Source organism: Dipteris shenzhenensis, chromosome 2 (assembly GCF_047967505.1).
Source record: "Dipteris shenzhenensis isolate YYH24624 ecotype China chromosome 2, Dip_SZ_1.0, whole genome shotgun sequence".
Lineage (NCBI taxonomy): Eukaryota > Viridiplantae > Streptophyta > Polypodiopsida > Gleicheniales > Dipteridaceae > Dipteris > Dipteris shenzhenensis.
In genome coordinates, this window is record NC_141597.1 from 6,674,940 (window position 1) to 6,694,863 (window position 19,924).

Here is a 19,924-nt window from a genome sequence, read left to right on the forward strand (position 1 = left end):
CACGTCGAAGGAGGCATGGGATACTTTGACAAAAATGTATAGCACAAATACGCAAGCCAGGAAAATGCACCTCAAGCAGGAGTCGCATAATGTGCAGAGAGAAAATATGAGCATCAATGACTACCACATGAAGGTGAAGAAGATTGCAGATGCACTTGCTTCTATTGGGTCACCAGTGGAGATGATGATTTAGTTTCTGTGACCTTAAATGGTCTGGGAAAGGATTATGCACAATTTGGGACATCCATTGCCGTCTGTGAGAATTTTTCTAATTTTGAGGAGTTGATTGCTCTTCTAATTTCTAAAGAGTAGAGAAATGTTGGTGCATCTTCTTCAAGAGGAACTTCAAAAGAAGCTATCTTCTACTCAAATACTAGAGACAAAGGTAGAGCACGCCGATTTGGAGGCCATGGCAGAAATTAGAATATGCAGCAAATTCAAGAAAACCAATCCTACGTAGGAGGATGTGGTAACTTTAGAGGCAAGGGGAGCCAAAGAGGTCGTGGTGGATGGCAGAGAGGCCGAAATGCAAACATCAATGTTGAATGAGTGTTGAATGCTACTACTGTGGTAAAATGGGTCATATGGTTAAAGACTGCTATAAAAAGCAGATTGACATCATGACTGGAAAATTGCAGCCAGGCAATTATGCATCCTCTATACACAGGGTGATGATAGAAATGAGCATCTGTTTATGGTGTAGCACATGACCAATTCTGTGACAAGTGTAGAAGAAAGCAATGATGTGTGGTATGTTGACTCAGGTGCATCAAACCACATGATAGGTCATACAGAATGGATGTAGGATGCAAGGAAAATGGAAAGACCAAGATTTGTGGAGACTAGTGATAATATTGCACATCCTATTGTGCAGATTGGTAAAATTCCTTTGTCTATGCAGGATTGAAAAAAGAAATATGTGTCTGATGTATTTCATGTCTCGAATATCACCAAGAACCTAGTTTCTATTGGTCAAATGGTTGAGCAGGACTTGCACGTCTGATTTAATCCTCATGGATGCTTTGTTGAGGATATGAAAAATAAAGGTCACTTGATAGCAAAAGGGAAGAAGAAGGGTAGGACGTTTACATTGGATGCGGACATGCCTAAATTGAGTGTAGCAATGTTTGCACATGGGACTCGCGTAGTTGCAGATATTGATATATGGCATAAATGCATTGGTCATGTTAATGTACAGTGACTTAAATTAATGCAAGCCCAAAATATTGTTGCAAAATTGCCTAAGTTCAAGTTTGCAGAAATCCATAAGGTATGTGAAGCCTATCAATTTGGAAAACAGGAAAGGAAACCATATCCTAGACATGTTCAAGAGAGTAAGAGGCCATTGGAATTAATCCACTCTAATGTGTGGACTACTAAAGTTGCATCTATTGGAGGCTGTCATTATTTTGTCATTTTTATTGATGACTACAGCATAAAAGTTTGGGTGTATTTTATGAAACAGAAAAGTGAAGTGTTTGGGCACTTCAAAGCTTTTAAAGTTATGGTTGAAAAAGAAACATGCCTGCAAATAAAATGCCTAAGGTCAGATGGAGGGGGAGAGTACCTCTCAAATGAGTTTGCAAGTTTCCTACAGGAGCATGGCATACAGCAACAATATTCATGCAGTCATACCCCACAACAAAATGGACTTGCAGAAAGGAAAAACAGGCATATTGGAGAGGTGTCTCGTGCCATGCTTAACAAAAAAGACCTACCAAATTATTATTGGGATGAAGCAATTGCTATAGCAGTCTACATAATGAATAGGACTCCCACTATAGCAATACATGGCATGATGCCAGAGGAGAGGTATACTAGTAGGAAACCAGATATTTCTCATTTCAAAGTTTTTGTTTGCATTGCCTATGTTCATGTGCAGCCAAATGAGTTGAGATCCAAGTTGGATCCAAAAGCTGAGGAGTGCATCTTTATTGGTTATTCTTTGCAGTAGAAAGGATATAGATGCTATAACCCTTCTACTCGTAAGTTTATAGTGAGCAGAGATGTTTTTGATGAGATGAGCAGCTGGTATAAACCAGTAAATTTGATTGATGATGTAGATGCACAAAATGGTAATGCTGCATAGAATTCACAGCAGTAATCACAAAATATTAGTGGACTTATAGCATCCTCTAGCAGTGGTTCACATACTTCACCATGGATAGGCAGATGAGATCAAGAGGATCTCCTCAAAGCAATGTAGATAGTGGTATGCAAGTATCACGAAAAGGAAAAGAGAAAGTAGATCAGCACATGGTTGATGTGAATGCAGATCACTCTTATGTGGATGGTGAACCTAGTGGCTCAGAACAGAGCCTTGACGATGAGTTGGGAATTCCTTTTGTTGTTACACTTGGAGTAAGGAAGACAAGGGATGTTTTGAGAGCACCTAGTAGTGAGCCTATTTTGCATAGGTCTACCAGAGCTAGGTATCCTATGGATAGGCTGTAATATGATGGATTTACAGCCATTCACTATGCCTATATGGTCAAAGTGATACACGAACCAGAACCCACTTCTTTTGAGCAAGCCATGGGAAAAGAAAAATGGGAGAAAGCCATGGATGAAGAAATGGATGCCTTGAGAGCAAATGCTCCATGGGAATTGGTGCCTTTGCCTAAAAACAAGAATGCAATTGGTTGCAAGTGGGTGTATAAGGTGAAGCACAATGCAAATGGTTCTGTGAATGGATACAAGGCAAGATTAGTTGTCAAGGGGTATGCACAAACATATGGCATTGATTATGAAGAAACATTCAGACCAGTTGCAAGGATGGCAACCGTAAGAGTAGTCATTGCTATGGCTACATCAAAGGGATGGTCTTTACATCAGATGGATGTAAAGAATGCTTTCTTGCATGGTGATTTGCAAGAAGAGGTCTATATGGAGCAGCCACTAGGTTATGTTCATGTTGTCCATCCTGAGTTTGTTTGCAGGTTGAAGAAAGCCTTGTATGGCTTGAAGCAAGCACCCAAAGCATGGTCTAACAAGATAGGGTAGTATCTTGTCAGTATTGGCTTTCAAATTTCCAAGGCATATTTCTCACTTCATGAGAAAAACAGAGAAAGGCATTATGCTACTTGTCATTTATGTTGATGATTTGATCATCACAAGTGATAGTGATGAAGATATTCTTCATGTGAAAATGCTATTGAAGCAAAAGTTTGAGATGAAGGATTTGGAAGAGTTTCATTACTTCTTGGGCATTGAGGTGATTAGATCCACAAGTGGGATATGGCTCTTGCAGAGGCAGTATGGATTGGACATGCTATCCAAATATGGAATGATAGGCTGTAAGCCTATTTCAGTTCCTTTGGAGCAGAATGTGAAGTTATGCGCAGATGCAGGTGAGCTTCTGGAAGACCCTACTATGTACAGACACATAGTAGGAAGTTTGATTTATATGGGTATTATCAGGCCAGACTTAAGCTATGTTGTTGGTTTGGTAAGTCAGTTTATGCAGGCTCCAAGGAAACTGCATTTGGATGTAGCTAGATGCATATTGAGGTATGTAAAGCCCACATTGTAGTATGGAATATTTAACGAGACTGGGGTTCAAATACAGTTGCATGGATACATTGATGCTGATTGGGTTGGTAGTATTTCGGATAGACGATCTATAAGTGGATATTTGTTCTCTTTTGGGAGTGTTGCAATCACTTGGACCAGCAAGAAACAGCCTACAGTTGCCTTGTTGAGCATAGAGGCTGAGTGCAGGAAGCAGCAATGGCTGCATGTGAGGTAGCTTGGTTGCATAAGCTACTTTATGATATGCATCAGTCTATAGATTGGCTAGTTGTCATTTATTATGACAACATGAGTAGTATGCACTTGGCAAATAATCCAGTCTATCATATAGAACAAAGCACATTGAGGTGCATTATCACTTTGTGCGAGAGAAGGCTCTAGTAGGTTTTATTCATCTAGTTTATGTCAGCATAGAGGATCAAGTAGCTGACATATTCTTGAAGGCATTGGGTGCAGAGAAGCTGCACAAGTTCAGAGACCTACTTGGTGTGCAAGAATTGGGATTGAGCTCAAGGGGAGTGTTGAGATATCGAGCTCCACTCATGATATGCTAGGGTGACCATTGTGCATTTATGTTACTGACTTGTTATTAGCTGCAGATGTGGTTGGTACACCACCCATAAATAATAGCTAGATGACAGGTATCTTTATGTACTCTAGTGAGTGGCTCAGTTAGTATGCGACCTTAGTTAGCTGAGTTTGGTTTGAGACCCACATATAGGGTTCACCTATTCCTTTTGTACTTAGAGAGAGTTTTTTTGGCTTTTACAACTAAGAAGAGGAAAACTATTTTCAGTCTCCACCTTTGTGTATATTCCCCCATTGTGTATGTGAGAAAGCTACAAGTGAGACTCCTTCCTTCTCTCCTACTCTCTTCACAAGGGGGGGGAGACTGATAGATAAATTAGAAAGGGATAATTGACACAGATGTTGGAAATAGGAGAGTGAGAGAGCAAGAGAGCTGAATGTTAGTTTGCAATAGATGAAGTAATTGAATATAAGAAGAGGGAAAGGTTTTGTCTAAGTGACAAAACCTTATCCTTCACTAACCATAGTTAGTAAACTAACTGTGGTTAGGGGAAAAAACCTCTAAAGATGGACAAGTGCCCCTAACCTACTTATTACATTACATTGGTCACTATTAGAATATAATAATAATTCTAACACCCCCCTACAATGCCAATGTCATGTACAAGGAAATGATCAATCACCAAAAGGAGATAAGTTCAGGGCACTACGAAATGCATCAAACTTTTCATGGGGAAGTGCTTTGGTGAAGATGTCTGCAACATTGTCATGTGTTGACACATAGATCATACTGATCTCTCCTGCATGCAACTTCTCTCTAACATAGTGATAGTGAACCTCAATGTGCTTCGTGCGAGCATGAAACACAGGATTCTTTGCCACTGCTATAGCACTTTGACTATCAGTGAGAATTGGAGAAGGACCCTCTAATGAAAGACAAAGATCAACAAACAAACGACACAACCAAACACATTCAACTATCACTGTGAAAGCTGCCTTATACTCAGCTTCACATGAGGAGGTAGCCACTCTAGATTGTTTCTTGCTCAACCAAGAAATGCAAGCATGTCCTAGAAAGAAACAATTCCCACTGGTGGACTACCTAGTATCATAGTCTCTAGCCCAATCTGATCGCTATAAGCATGCATCTATAAGTCACCCCCCCTGGGAAACATCAAGCCAAAAGACTTTGTACCTTGCAAGTAATGGAAGATGCGTTTTATATCCTGCCAATGCATAATCTTTGGGCTGTGCATATGCATGCTCACCTGAGAAACTGTAAACTAAATATCATGGTCGAATATTATAGAGAAAAATGAGGCATCCAATAGCCTGGCTATAGAGTGTGACATCAATGATTCACCTGCATCATGCATTGTAAGCTTCAGCCCCGGCTCCATGGGAGTGGACATAGGCTTGCAATCATGCATGTTTCAAGAATCTATCCAAGAGCTTTTGAACATACTTGGACTAAGACATAACAATGCCACGTTTCTCTTGAATAAATTGGATCCCTAAAAAGAAATGTAACAAGCCCAAGTCTGCCATATCAAATGTAGCTTTCAATTGGGCTTTAAAATCTACAATTACTTCCTCATTTGATCCAGTGAGCAACATGTCATCTACATAAAGAATGACGACCAAAATATCCCCCCCATTCTTCTTGATGTAGAGGGTGCTCAGTGGACTATTGTGCAAGCCCTTGCTGGTTACAAAGGCATCAATTTTTGCATACCATGCATGTGGGGCTTGTTTTAGCCCATACAAAGCTTTATTCAGCTTGCATACCTGATGTGCATTTCCTGAAATTTCAAAGCCCGGAGGTTGTTTGACATAAACCTCTTCCAATAAGTCTCCATTAAGGAAAGCTGTTTTAATGTCCAAGTGATGAACATTCCATTCAAAATTTGTAGCCATTGCTATAACTGACCTGATTGTGGTCATCCTAAATGTAGGAGCAAAAGTCTCCTCATAATCTATGCCCTTTATCTGAGCATATCCTTTTGCAACCAGCCTTCCCTTGTACCGATCACTGGACCCATTTGGTTTTCTTTTGACTTTGAAAACCCAACGTGTACTTGTGGCATTCTTGCCTGATGGCAAATCCACGACATCCCAAGTCTGATTTTTATGAATGGACTGCAATTCTTGTTGGCTCCTTGACACATTAAACGATAGCAAACAGGAAACTCCTCTGCCAGCCTGTACTAGAGCACCTATCCGAAAAGAGCATGCTAATTTGGTTGCTTGTGCATTAGTTGCTACAGCATGCAATGAGGAGCAAGTATCCCATCAGCATGCCTTTCAGAGTGATTGTTGGTTGAAGGCTATGCAAGCTGAATTGGATTCTATTTATTAGAATAACACTTGGGAGTTGTGTGACTTGCGTCCTTGCAAGAATGCTATTGGAATTAAGTGGGTTTATAAAGATTAAACGGAAAGCTGATGGTTCAGTGGACTGTTACAAAACTTGGACACCAAAATCTCACTTTCAGTATTCTCTATTTTGTGTCTAAATACGCGTCTAATTCTCAGTGTAAACGCGCTAATACACATGCAAATAGATGCACTAATACACACAATGTTAGACGGGCCCATATTTTCTCAGTGTAGATGTGCAAATAGACATGTTAATACACGCACAAATAGATGAGCTGTTAGATGCACGATTAGACGTGCCTGTAATTTCTCTATTCAAACAATGCCTATAGAAGCGCCTGCTATTTTGTGCGTCTACCAAGCACGTCTATAGTTGCTTTGTGTTATTGTGTAAGAGCTATATTCCTTACTGGTAGACCAAGCACTTAGCATCATTCTCTTTTTACAATCGTGCGCATTTAAACAATAATGTTTGATTCATGCAATAGGGTAATGAAATGTTCAACAATATGGGGCTAAAATTATGGAAATATTTGGAAGAAAAGTTTGTGAAAAAAGTTTTCGGGGAGGGGGGGAGGGTAATAAAAGCCCTATTTAAATTAGATAAATAACTTCATTATCAATATAATATCATAGTACTTTATCCTTCCTTCAAGTATGATAGCCCTACCATCACCCATATGGCGAGGAAAAAGCAAAACAAAAGACTATTTGATAAAATAATCAGACGCCCAATCCTCATTCAAATCTACAACAACATGGTCGAGGAACAATGAAAGAGGAGACAAGAGGAGGATGAGGGCGAGGAGGTAAGAGAATTAAATAAAGACACAGAGGACAAGAAAGAGTAAGGGGAACCATTAAACCATCATGAATGGGTAGAGGCAATTGGAGAATCCGGAGAGTCCAAGAACACGAAAGAAAACATGGAGGAATGGGTGAAAGCACAAAAAGAAGATAGGAAAATCAAGATTTAAAGGCAAGGCAATGAGAGCTGGAGTAGAAACAACCACCATGGCGGAACCATACTATTTATATATGCCATTTTTCAGCAATGTAGTATTCTATAGGACAATATGCACACCGTCATGATGTTAGGACCCTAATTATTACTAATGGTACTAATAGATTGTCATAGCTTCATAGCTACACCAAGTGCTTTTCCTTCCATTTAAATAAATTACTTCCCAAAAATTTTGTCCATCCATCTATAAAGCCAGTGATAAAGAGGATTTCATATTTACTTCTACAAGTATACATGCGTATGGCAAAAATTAAGAGCTAAATTAATAGAAACATGTCCATGGCTATACCTTCCCTTCATTGAATTAAACATGTAGTTGTTTGTCCCCATCTTATGTTATTTTCAAACTCTCTGAGTTCCCTTAGTTCATGCATGTAAGACATGCAGAGCGACCCCATTAATACAAATACAAGAACTGCCTTAACCCTTGAAAACTACACTAATCATAGAGCTAGCCCTTGCCTTTTCTTTAAATCCATATCACATGATTGGATGAGCTTCTAGGAATCTAGAAATCTTTGAGATCATTTCAAGGAGACATGCATACATTTAATTGATATATGGGTATACATTTTTGTAATTTTCCTAGGCCCTGATTTTATTTTTCCCGTACAAAACCTCCCCCATACTTAGTCATTAATTCAAGCATAGATTCAACTAGCATTAACCCTGTTTGCCTAAAGCATTTGTTATCATCACCTGAAATAGTATTTTAGTACAATCTAGTCACTTGTTGACCTCCCCTCTCATCAACCCATTGGAAGGCACCTTTCCTCAATGCATCATGTACCTCCAATGGATGACATTTTAATACTTTGTCCATGCAATGTTTCTTAGTAAAGAAATCGAAACCAAGATATGACATAATATTTATTCTAGAAAGCACGATTTGAATGGGAATCCATGATATCTCGGTCAAAGACCATGCTCATTATTTGCCTCAGCTCTTGTATCTGTTTCACGTCATATTTTATGAACATGTGAGGGATGCTAGAAGGGTGTGGATGCTCCTGTATATATTTTATATTTTCGCTCAGGATAATTGTGTATGTCAAAGACAAAGCATTGGAACAATTTTAAAGTTTGGCTACAAGATTTCACCCTGAATGGTATAAATATAGATCACTTTAGAACCTAGGGCAATCATTATGTGCAATATACAAGATAGTAGGTTAATTATGATATGCACATGTACAAAACTCCAAATTACATGTATATGTACAAAAGAGTGAAAAAAAAACTCAAAAGCTACAGATAGAGTATTTCAAATGTGTGATTTCTGGCACGTATCGGCCCAATATATGATTTCATTGGCCAATATATATTGGAGGATGAGATATGAGAGAGATGTTTTCACAAGAAAGAACATGGTTTCATTCCATGTAAGAGGATAATTTGAAATTAGCATAGTTACATCTGCCAATTCGCTCACTATAATTACTGAATCCCAACAGTGCACAAATCATAAATCACACACTATAATTACTCAATCCCAACAGTGCACAAAGCACAATCTATAATAATAGTCTAAATGGAATATTAACAAAATAACACACTTAAAATACACCATAGCTCATATATTTTCTTTAACATAGTTACATCGACTCAAAAGTTTTAAGAAATATCTTGCCACTTTGCTCACTATAATTACTCAGTCCCAACATTGCACAAACTAGTTTCATTCCATGTAAGAGGATAATTTGAAATTAGCATAGTTACATCTCAAGAAATTTCTTGCCAATTCACTCACTATAATTACTGAATCCCAACAGTGCACAAATCATAAATCACACACTATAATTACTCAATCCCAAGAGTGCACAAAGCACAATCTATAATAATAATCTAAATGAAATATTAACAAAATAATATTCTTAAAATACACCATAGCTCATACATTTTCTTTAACATAGTAACATCGACGCAAAAGTTTTTAAGAAATATCTTGACACTTTGCTCACTATAATTACTCGGTCCCAACATTGCACAAACTATAATCTATAATGATTCTCTGAATGGAATATTAAGAAAATAACATTCTTAAAATACACCATCACGAACCCATTTTCACATTCTACAATCTATCATAGCACACAACTAAATAGGGTTTAAAATAAAGAAAATTGAAAGACATTTCAAACTAAAAGACAATACATGACCATCTTAAAAAACATGAAGCTAGATACTTGTTCCCTATCCTTAATGTTTACTCTATAGTTACATATGATTGTTGAGCTTTGATAAGAGAGGCGTATATCGTATACATCTGAAATTTTCCAATAGGTTCTTGACTATACCTTGAATATCAGGGAAAAAAAAAAGGCGTTGATCACGCAGCTGATTCAATAAGTGGCTCTGCCGCTTCCCACTATGGAAAGACAAATTCCATAAGTCAATATCAGATCAAACCAATAGTTAATTTAACATCCCTTGCTCATTCAGTTCTAGGCTCCTCGACGTCAAAATTTACACAAGAAGCCGTCCATACGTCAAAATCAACGCAAGGAATCTTGTCTACGGCGTAAGGACTGGCCTGAGGGGTTTTCTGGGAACGACATCGACGTGGCCTCTGGCTTGTGTGCCTGTCGGAGAAGTGACCACTGTCCCCCCACAGGTTTCTTCTCGATTGTCCAGACAACGTCAAACCTGAAAACACAGGTTTCTTATCCGTGACAACGTCAAACCTGCAAACACGCCCATTGCCAACTAACCCATTAGGTTTTCGACATGACAACACAATTTCACTATATACAGTAGTCATCGATTAACTCGGTTGATAGTTTTTCCTGTCCAGTCATCAAATTCACATAGAACGTGAGACGTGAAACCTGAACAGATGCCAAAAAGCCCATTAGGTTTTGACAGTCATAACGAAAGTAAACTTTCAAAATTATAAACAATCGCGATCCTCAAAGTTCATCACCAAGTGAGGATTGTCAACTGCACCCATCTGGATATTTATATGTTGTCATAGGTGCTTATGGAGCTCATCTCTACGTTCTATGGTCGCATGTTATATTGCCCGAGGGACAACAGTCGTGACTCATGCTTTCCTTCTGTAAGGCTTCGGCGTGCAGGCACTGAACAAGCCTAATCGCATGGACGTCAAACAGTGCTCATCGCATGTGAACGACCGTGTTCAGGACGTCGGACAGCCTTGAAGGCTGAAGACAGACGGGAGAGAAGCTTGCGGGGAGTGACTAGAAGTGGCCCTGACAGATAGAGAGCGAGCACGCATGGCGCCCTGCATAAGTCTCGCAAACCACACTGTGTGCTCATTCTCTTCTGTCAGAGCCCTCACCGCTTCCTTACTCCAACGATTATTATCAGGTGAGCTTCGGCCTTTTATAAAGAAATCAAACCGACGTGAGGCAGGAATCTAGAGAAGACGCCTAAACAAGGGGAGGGCAAAGAAGGAAACAGCCTGTCCCGTATTTTATTATTCTTCTTGCCGTTTGTCTGATGTCATCGCCCATATTCGGGCGTACAATCAAAGTCGGCCTCCTCGATTGTCGTGCTTCTGATTCTCCGAAGTTTATTTTAGCCGTATCCGTCCAAGGCGAAAAAGTACAAAAATAGACCATAGGGATTCTCGTCTTTGAACCTTGGATTTCACAGCTAATCATGGCCTTGGATTTAAATGAAAAGATGAATTGCATTCATAGGGCCTTCCGAGTTAAGAAAACGAAGAGCTACCCATGAATGCCACTAATTTTGTGGAAGATCTTCCCAAAAAATAGCAAGTGGCCGCTTAATAAGCCAAAAAAGTCTTGAAAAAGAAGAACACAGACCACCAAATTTCTCTTTTAGGAGGGGCAAGCCGAAAAATCAACTGGTTCCATGCCAATAGGAGGGATGGGTCCAAACACTAAAACAAAGGTTTTGTGGCCCACACATGAAGGCCACCCACAGCATGCCCAAATCCTCCAACCACTTCATAATTCCTCCAACCGTCACACCATTCACACCCTTAGAAGCTTGAGTTATAAAACATGACAGCTGGGTAGTGTGAGTCATCCTCGAATTCTATTTCCTCAATCTAAACCTACCTTTAGTGGAGGAGTCAATAGGAGCCCACACAACAAGAGTGCACTAGTGAGCATGGGCCTTCTAATATAGCTGCAAAGCAACCACTTTTGGATGCAAAGAGAAAGCAAACGACTTTTAAAAAAGGGAAAGTAAACAAATTTTTTTTAAGGGACAAAAAACTATTTCTTAAAGGGGTTGGACTATTAAAAGGCAATTTTTGTAGGATGATCTCCATACATGGCAATTAGAAAAATGAGTGCAGTATACACAAAAGCACTAGCTTCAGCTTATGAGGCTTATGAGGCTCTAGACATCAACAATCTGTTTGAAAGAAATACTTGAAAAAATTTGTGAGCTCTGTAATTGCAACAACATAATATTATTTGTAAGATCATGCACTCTAGAAATGAATACTCTATTTGAAAGCTCCATAGTTGTAATGTCATAATGTCTTTTGTAAGTTCATGCACTTAAAAAATGAATGTTTTAATGCACAAGAAACCAAGAAGCTCAATTTTTTCCTTCAATGGGGCTTGAAAAAAATGTTTGAACTAAGTATTCTTTGAACTACCAAAGTCGATGCTATAGCCAATCTTATTCCAAAACTGTTTGAGGATTATGTGCAAGGAAGATGTTAAGCTAGAGTTGAAAATTAATGGATTCCTACCATGGTTATCAATGGAATACATTTTCCACTAGGAAGTAGTCAACCCCACAAGGAAAAGGGCATGGACTCACTAAGAAAAGAGCATGGATTTGCAAAGAAGGGCCCATGGCTACCCAATGCTCTTCAAGAGCATGAAACACTAGAGATTCTTTGCAAGGAAAGATAGTTCTCCAAATGTGGGAAAGTGGGGCATGTGGCTGCCCAATGCCCTAAAAGGCCAATCATCCAGAAGTTAGCTACTGAGAACATCACAAGGTCAATCCGAGTAAATGATTGAAAGTTACTAAAAGCTACCAGAGGTGGAAAAGATGGAGGGGAATCTCCAAGGAAAAGAAAGGACTCAAGGCAAGATTAGCAAAGTACCTTGTCAAGTGCAAACACAATTTGGCACTTGATGCCAAGTGGGTGAATACAGAAGTCTTCTCAGAACATCCTCAAGTTTTATAGTTCTACCACGCATGTGATTGTAGTGAGCATGTTTTTAATGAATGTATGATATTATGTAACCTGGCTTGAAGGTTGTAATCTACATTTAGTTGGATTTAGTTCTACAAAATGTGATTATAGCACGCATGTTGTTTTTCATGGAGCAATCATGGAGTTGGAAAAACTCAAGGTTGCTTCAAAGTGGGTAACCTCTACTTAGCTCAATTTGTAGTTTAAGAGTTAATGGGAACCATTTTGATGGTGTGAATGGAGTATTGCTTCTTAATGTATTAGAAGAATATATTACTCCTCAATGTGTCACAAGAAGAAAATATTGCATTAGGCTAGTCATTAATCACATTGTTGCAAGGCTTGATTCAATACATGCAACAAGATGAAATTCCTTATAGCTGTGTCAAAGAAAAGTTCCTTATTGAGGCCTCCCTCAAATTCATTCACAACAAACACCCACCGCCTATGTACTTGGTATGTATTGCCAATTGTTAAATTTTCTTTTTCCTTTAGCTTTGGGATTTAGAAAATTCTCCCCTAGCATATTGTTATAGCAAGCTCAAGTGCCCCATAGCCTCTTAGAAAACTTATAGAAAAAATGCACTTGTTTAAAATACTTGCAATATGGGTTAGATTTTATTGCTTATGCTGGGAGTGGACATGCCTTTCACTTTACCCTGAACAATGGTAGATAGCATTTAGACTAGATCGCAAAGGGAAGGGAAATTTAAAATCTATGCAAATGAGCATAGAGTTGCTAGTAAGTAGGGACAGACATAGTACACCAGCTCCTGCGAGCCCTCTCCCTCCCTCCTGCAGCCTCTACCCCCCTAGCTCACCCCCACCTCGGCCGCCCTCACCCCCTTGCCTCTCCGCCCTCACCCCCTTGCCCTCCGCCTCACCCTCGCCTCGGCCGCCCGCACCCCTTGCCTCTCCGCCCTCACCCCCTCGCCCCTCCACCTCACCCTGTCCCCTCGCTTCGCCCTCACCCGCCCTCACCCCCTCGCCTCTCCGCCCTCACCCCCTCGCCCCTCTACCTTACCCCGCCCCCTCGCTACGCCTCACCCCCCCTTGCCTCTCCGCCTCACCCTGCCCCCTTGCTTCACCCTCCCCCACCCCCTCGCTTCGCCCGCCCCCCGCCCCCTTGCTTCGCTCTCCCCCACCCCCCGCTTCACCCCGCCCCCTCGCTACGGCTGCCCCCCGCCCCTCCCGCCCTTCCGCCCTGCCCCTTCGCCCCTCCCACCCTTCTGCCCCGCCCCCTCCCGCACCTCTCGCCCCACCACCCTGCCCCACCCCAGCCATCCCCCGTCCTCGCCTCTTCACCCCACCCGCCCTCCATCCTCAGCCCCCACCCCCACCACCTCCGCCTCCCGGCCTCATGCCCTCGTTTCCACCTCCCTCTACCCTCCAACCTTCCCGCCCTCCGCCTCCGCCCTCACCTGCGCCTCTGCTTCCCCCACCTGACTCACGTCGCCCCGTTTTGCCTCACCCGTCTTCATCACACCCAGGCTCCACCCCCCGCATCTATCCCCCCCTTTTTGGGTGGTAGCCTCTTCTTCATTGGAGGTCTCGTAGTTTGTCTTGGCGGTATGGCGGCTCCCTGCCCGGAACTGGAGGCCCAGTCGGACCCTCCCTCTCCAGATGCCTACCGTGTTATCTTGACAGAGCAACAATCGTCTCGGGTTCAGGAGGTTGCCAATGATTTTGCCCTTACCTCTGTCTATGGCGGAGTCATTGGACATTCCCCCTCCAGATCAGCCATCAGGGACTGGCTCCAGTCCATTCTCATGCTAGAGGACGGCCACATTGAGGAGGTGGCCCTTATGGGAAGGCGCATCTTCTGGCTCAAACTCTCCAATGCGAAAGCTGCGAGCAACCTGATTGCTGGTTCCCCCACTTCTGTGGATGGAAAGATCATTATGATAGTCCCTTGGTACCATGGATTCAGTGCAGCGGATTTTGATGCTCGGTTCCACATACCTCGCCATCCAGTGACGCTAGTTTTTCCAAGCCTTGCTACTGAGCTGCGGCCGATTGTCAGGGACCTGGGCTCCCACTTTGGCTAGGTTATGCATGACACTTTCGTCGACGCGGTGACTACGGTAGGAGCCCCCCGAGTCCGTGTGGCTATGGCGGACCCTACGACTCTCCTTGCAGTGATCGAAATCGTGACAGATGCCGGCAGCATTACCCAGAGCATGGTAGTCACAAGACAGCTAGGCTAGTGCCTGAGGTGTCACGACTTTGGGCACCTGGCTGCTATTTGTCCATGATTCGCCAGTTCCTCTCGGCCCCCCCCGCCCCCTCCCCCTCTGCCCCCTCCCCCCCCCTCTGGGCAGCCACGTCAGAAGGAGCAGAGGCAGCCAAAGTCCGGTCCAGAGTTAGCTGGCGGTTGGACTGAGGTCAGAAGGAAAAGTGGAAAGAATAAGAAGATTTCCGAAAAAGGCAAGGAGGCAGAGGTTACCCAACCTGCAGCAGCACCTCACAGACCTGACAGGCAGCCGCCCCAGGGTCCTGGGAGAGTTTCTTCTTCGACGGTAGCCCGCCCTCCACAGCCTCAGGTCCCCCTCTCTTTCGCTCCCCAGCCCCCTTCCACTCAGTCCCAGCCCCTTCCCCAGTCGCACCCCCCTCTTCCCGACCCGTAGCTTTAGCCCCCGCCTCTTCCTCTTCAGTCTCCTCCTCTTCCTTCTCAGCCCCAGTCCTAGGTGCAGCCCCATCCCCCCCCCCACCTCTCTCAGCTCTCCTGCAGTGTCAGCTGTACCGATGGTTCCTCACCCGCGGGCAGCCCCCACTCCCCCTCCTCAACCCCCCGCGCTAGTCACCTCCGTGGAGTCTGAGTTGCCTACCCCCTAGCCACCTCCCCCTTCCCCTCCACAGGCAGGACACCCTGAATCTACACCACCACTGGAGCAGTCTTCCCTGTCCGTCAGTTGCAGACTCTGGTGGGCCTCAGCTTTAGGAGAGAGAGCTTCCTCGTGACTTTTACAGATCTGGCCCCTGGGACTACTTGGATGTGGCCGCGACCTTGGGACCTTCCCTGCTTGTCTCGACATCAGTATCTTCCTGCTCCGCAAAGGGGCGGATGGGAAGATCGCAGCCTTGGCCCCGAGGGATGGCCCTAGCTTAGAATGAACCATAACACATCTGGTAATCAACCTAGGAATTGAAGTGAAGCTACATGAAGAGATGGAGACACTGGTGGAAAAGGGGAAGTAAGTGGACATGGGTTTTGCTTCCAATTGGGGGCCTACTGCTAGCGAGACCCCACACATCATGGAATTCACAACAACACAAAGCAACTATAGACGCGCTTGGTAGACACGCAAAATAGCGGGCGCGTCTATAGGCGTTGATTTAGTAGAGGAATTACGGGCGCATCTAAATGCACGTCTAAAAGCTCATCTATTTGCGTGTAAATTACCGCGTCTACGTGCGCATCTAACCTGAGAAAATATGGGCCCGTCTAACATCCCGTTTATTAGCACATCTATTTGTGCGTGTATTAGCGCGTTTATTTGCGCGTTTACACTGAGAATCAGACGTGCATTTAGACGCGTAAATAGACGCAAACCAGAGAATACAGAAAGTGAGATTTTGGTCTACATCATTGCTTTCCAAACATTGCCCATGATTACCAAAGCACATAATTTTTTGCAAGCCCACATATACAAGAATTAAGTGAGATGAGGAGAATGAGACAATATGTAAAATAGTTTTGCCAATGTCAATTATGGGGCTACGGTTCAATCTCATCCTCAATGAGATCAACCCTTGCCAAACTATCTACTTCAAAATCCAAACAAGTGTTTAGATCTACAAATACATTCAACCCACTACTACTTGTGCCACTCATGTGCTCATCGAAATCAGCTAGGCTCGTCCTCACGGGTAATGGCCTCAATATCTGTATCTCCTATCTCATGATCATCCTCGTCTCTTGTATCACGGTCATCATCACGTCCATGGCCATGATCATCCTCCATATGCTCCATATTAGTGAATGTACTATACATCACTTTGGAACGTGGCATAATAGGTATGACATGCCACCATCTATTATTATCCACCATTGGTTGATAGACAATCTAATTCAAACACAAATATAATCGTGTTATTTTTCTTGCATCAAATATTTAAAAGTGAGTATTTTTATATGTGTGCACAGTACCTGTTCACATTGTTGCGGTAGTACTAGTGTGTCCTTCCTACTTTGCCAAAACTTTGTGGAGTCAATAGTTACAAAGCCACTTGCATGGCGTTTGATTGTTGCATTAGGGCCTCTTTCCACCATGTCCTTAAACCACTTTACATCCAAAACATACACAAAGAAGCGTCGAAAGTCAAGCATAATAATATCTTGGATTATGCCACAATAATCATCCATGGCTCCATTGGCTCCCTCAAAGCTAGCAATGACGCTGCAATCTTGTGCGTTTCTCTTATCATCAATCCGTTGTGTTCGAAAATGCTTGGCCTCACACCATATAGCATTGAACATAGTGCACTACACCAAGAAAAAATCAATTAAATAAGCAATCTAAATTATTGAAAGCTCCTAACTTATGCATAACATTCTATATACCGACCTTGCTCATGCATCCCCTTTCATACTCCTATTCTTCCATTGTGATATGCATCCCCTCTTCTTTCTCTGCTTTCTCGATTTCATCAAGTAGCCAATCCACATGAATATCCTTTGGAAGTGCTCTTAGATGCTAAGGGTATGGCACACGAGATCCGTGGTGTGTACGAAAGAGGGCCCTTTCTTCTTGTCTTCTTGCCTTTTCATCCTTGTATCTTGTCACCCATCTTTTGATCACATCATTATTAAGCATGCAAAAGAGGTTGATACTATATTTATGCAACTCCGTGTCTATTACTTTGTTGCATCCTTTCCCTTGAGGCACAATAGAGGTCATCCTTGGGTCTTCATCATCTCTCCATAGTCATGGGAGAGAGCTATCCACATCAACAAGAAACTCAAAAATATATACAAGTGACTCTTGTACCAACCAACCCTCGGCCATGCTACCTTTGGGTCTTGCATTTTGTCTCACGAAGCCCTTCAAGGTCTTCATGAAGCGCTCCAGGAAGAACAACCATCGTGCATGTATAGTACTGCATATAGCAATCTCATCCACCAAATGCACTATGAGATGTAGTTGGCTTGTGAGAATAGAACGTGGAAATGTCTCCTCCACTAAACAAACCGCCTCCACTGACATAACTCGAGCATTCTCAAGCGTGGTGGGATTCTTGTAACTATATAGCATACACAACATACACAGTATTCTGTAAAATTAAAAAAAATAAAATAAAGCGCATCTATCAATGCATTTAAAAACGTGTTTATATACGCGTCTGTCTGTTTGACTTGCGTCTATAAACGTGTTTATTTGCGCATCTATTTATGCATCTAACTACGCATCTATACGTGCGTGTGTCTGATATATAGACACACAATTAGACGTGGGTCTCCAAATGCGAAAATAGACACGCCCGTAAGTTTTTTATCTATTCATGAAACGCGTCTGTGCACACGTCTATGGGTGCTTTGTCTTGTTGTGATTGGATGGTCATTCATAGAGCTCGCACATAGCTAGTTCCAAATCAAATTAAAATCGAAGGAATGAGATGATCTGGAAGCTTTGAAATCATGGGAACTAGTGCCAAAGCTTGAAATTTTGACCAAAATGGAGCTCACAAACAACTAGTCCTAAATCAAATCAAAATAGAGGGAATGAGATGATCAATCCATGCTCATGTGCAAGATCACTACTGCCAAAGCTTCAAATTATGACAAAATTTGAGTCTAGTTGCAAATCAAAATCAAAGGAAGGAGATGTATATGTGCCCACCCCTAAAAGGAGAGTTCACAATAGAGGTCCTTAACTTTAGAAACTTCTAAAAAAATTTATGAATACTCTAAAAACTTTGCCACAACAGGATTCTTAAGCACTATCTCTAGTAGGAGAGCCAATGCTAATGAACAAATTAGTTAATTTTTTGAAAAATTAGACATGGAAACTCATAGAAGTAGTTTCAATCCTCCACTATCAAACTACCTCTAAGGTGGTAGTGCTAACAAAATATGAGGGTTTTCACGAATCAATATAGTAACTTTAAACTATCACAATTTGAATAACACTTGGAATGGACTTTTACTATAGCCATAGATGTTTAGTGGTTGTGAGAGTACCCTTAAAATTCGAAGGGATATTTGTTAAAGTAGGATGTAGGTCCAAATAGATGGGTATTTAATATACAGAATTCACAAAAATCTAAGTAAAAGGGTTTTTCAATTTGCAAACTTGAAATGAATTAAAGATCAAAAGGTGTGTAGTATCCATTTGTAAATAGGGACTTTATCACTAGCTCTTGAATGCATGTTTCTATATTATCTACATACAAATAGGGAATTTATTGATAGCTCTTGAATGCATGTTTCCAAATACTATCTTTATTTTCTTAGATGAAGTGCTCTAGTCTCTCACTAGTGTGCTTTTTCTTAGTGGATTATTGCCCAATTTTCAACTCATTTTTAATTAAGGATATGTAGATATATTTAGCTTCAGATGCTCGTCTTTATAATGACATTGAACAAAATGGTTTTTTTAAAGGTGAAGGTCTTACACCTTGTCATAAGAAAATGCATGTCGATCTAAAGCCTTTCTAGTATCATGATGCACATTGGCAATCATCATAGTAACCATGCAACCTAGTCTCACTTTGTATGTATTTAGTTGGCCATTACTTTGTTACTTTAATATAACCTAGCATCCTTTGTCATTTTGAAACATTTCTAGTTAATGCATGTCATTCCTACTACCATGATGTCTAAAGATAATCATCATAGTAGCCATGGAACGTACTCTCACTTTGTGTGTATTTAATTCCCCATTCCATTGTTACTTTAATACAACCTAGCATCATTTAGTTAATTGTTCCAATGCTTTGTCTTTGACATACACAATGATCATGAGATAGAAAATAAAATATATGTCATTATATATAGGAGCATCCACACCCTTCTAGCATCCCTCACATGTTCCAGAAAATATGATGTGAATGAGATACAAGAGTTCATCATGGATGATAGAGCTAACAAGGTCATGACCCTCATGAGGAAAATAATGAGCATGGTCTTTGACCGAGATATCATGGATCCTTATTCAAATCATGCATCCTAGAAGAAAGATTATGTCATATCCAAACTTATGAAGGAGTACCCTTTACCTCCTGGTCTAGAGTTCTTTAGCAAGTGGATGAAATATTGCATGGGCAAAGTATTAAAATGTCATCCATTAGAGGTACATGATGCATTTAGG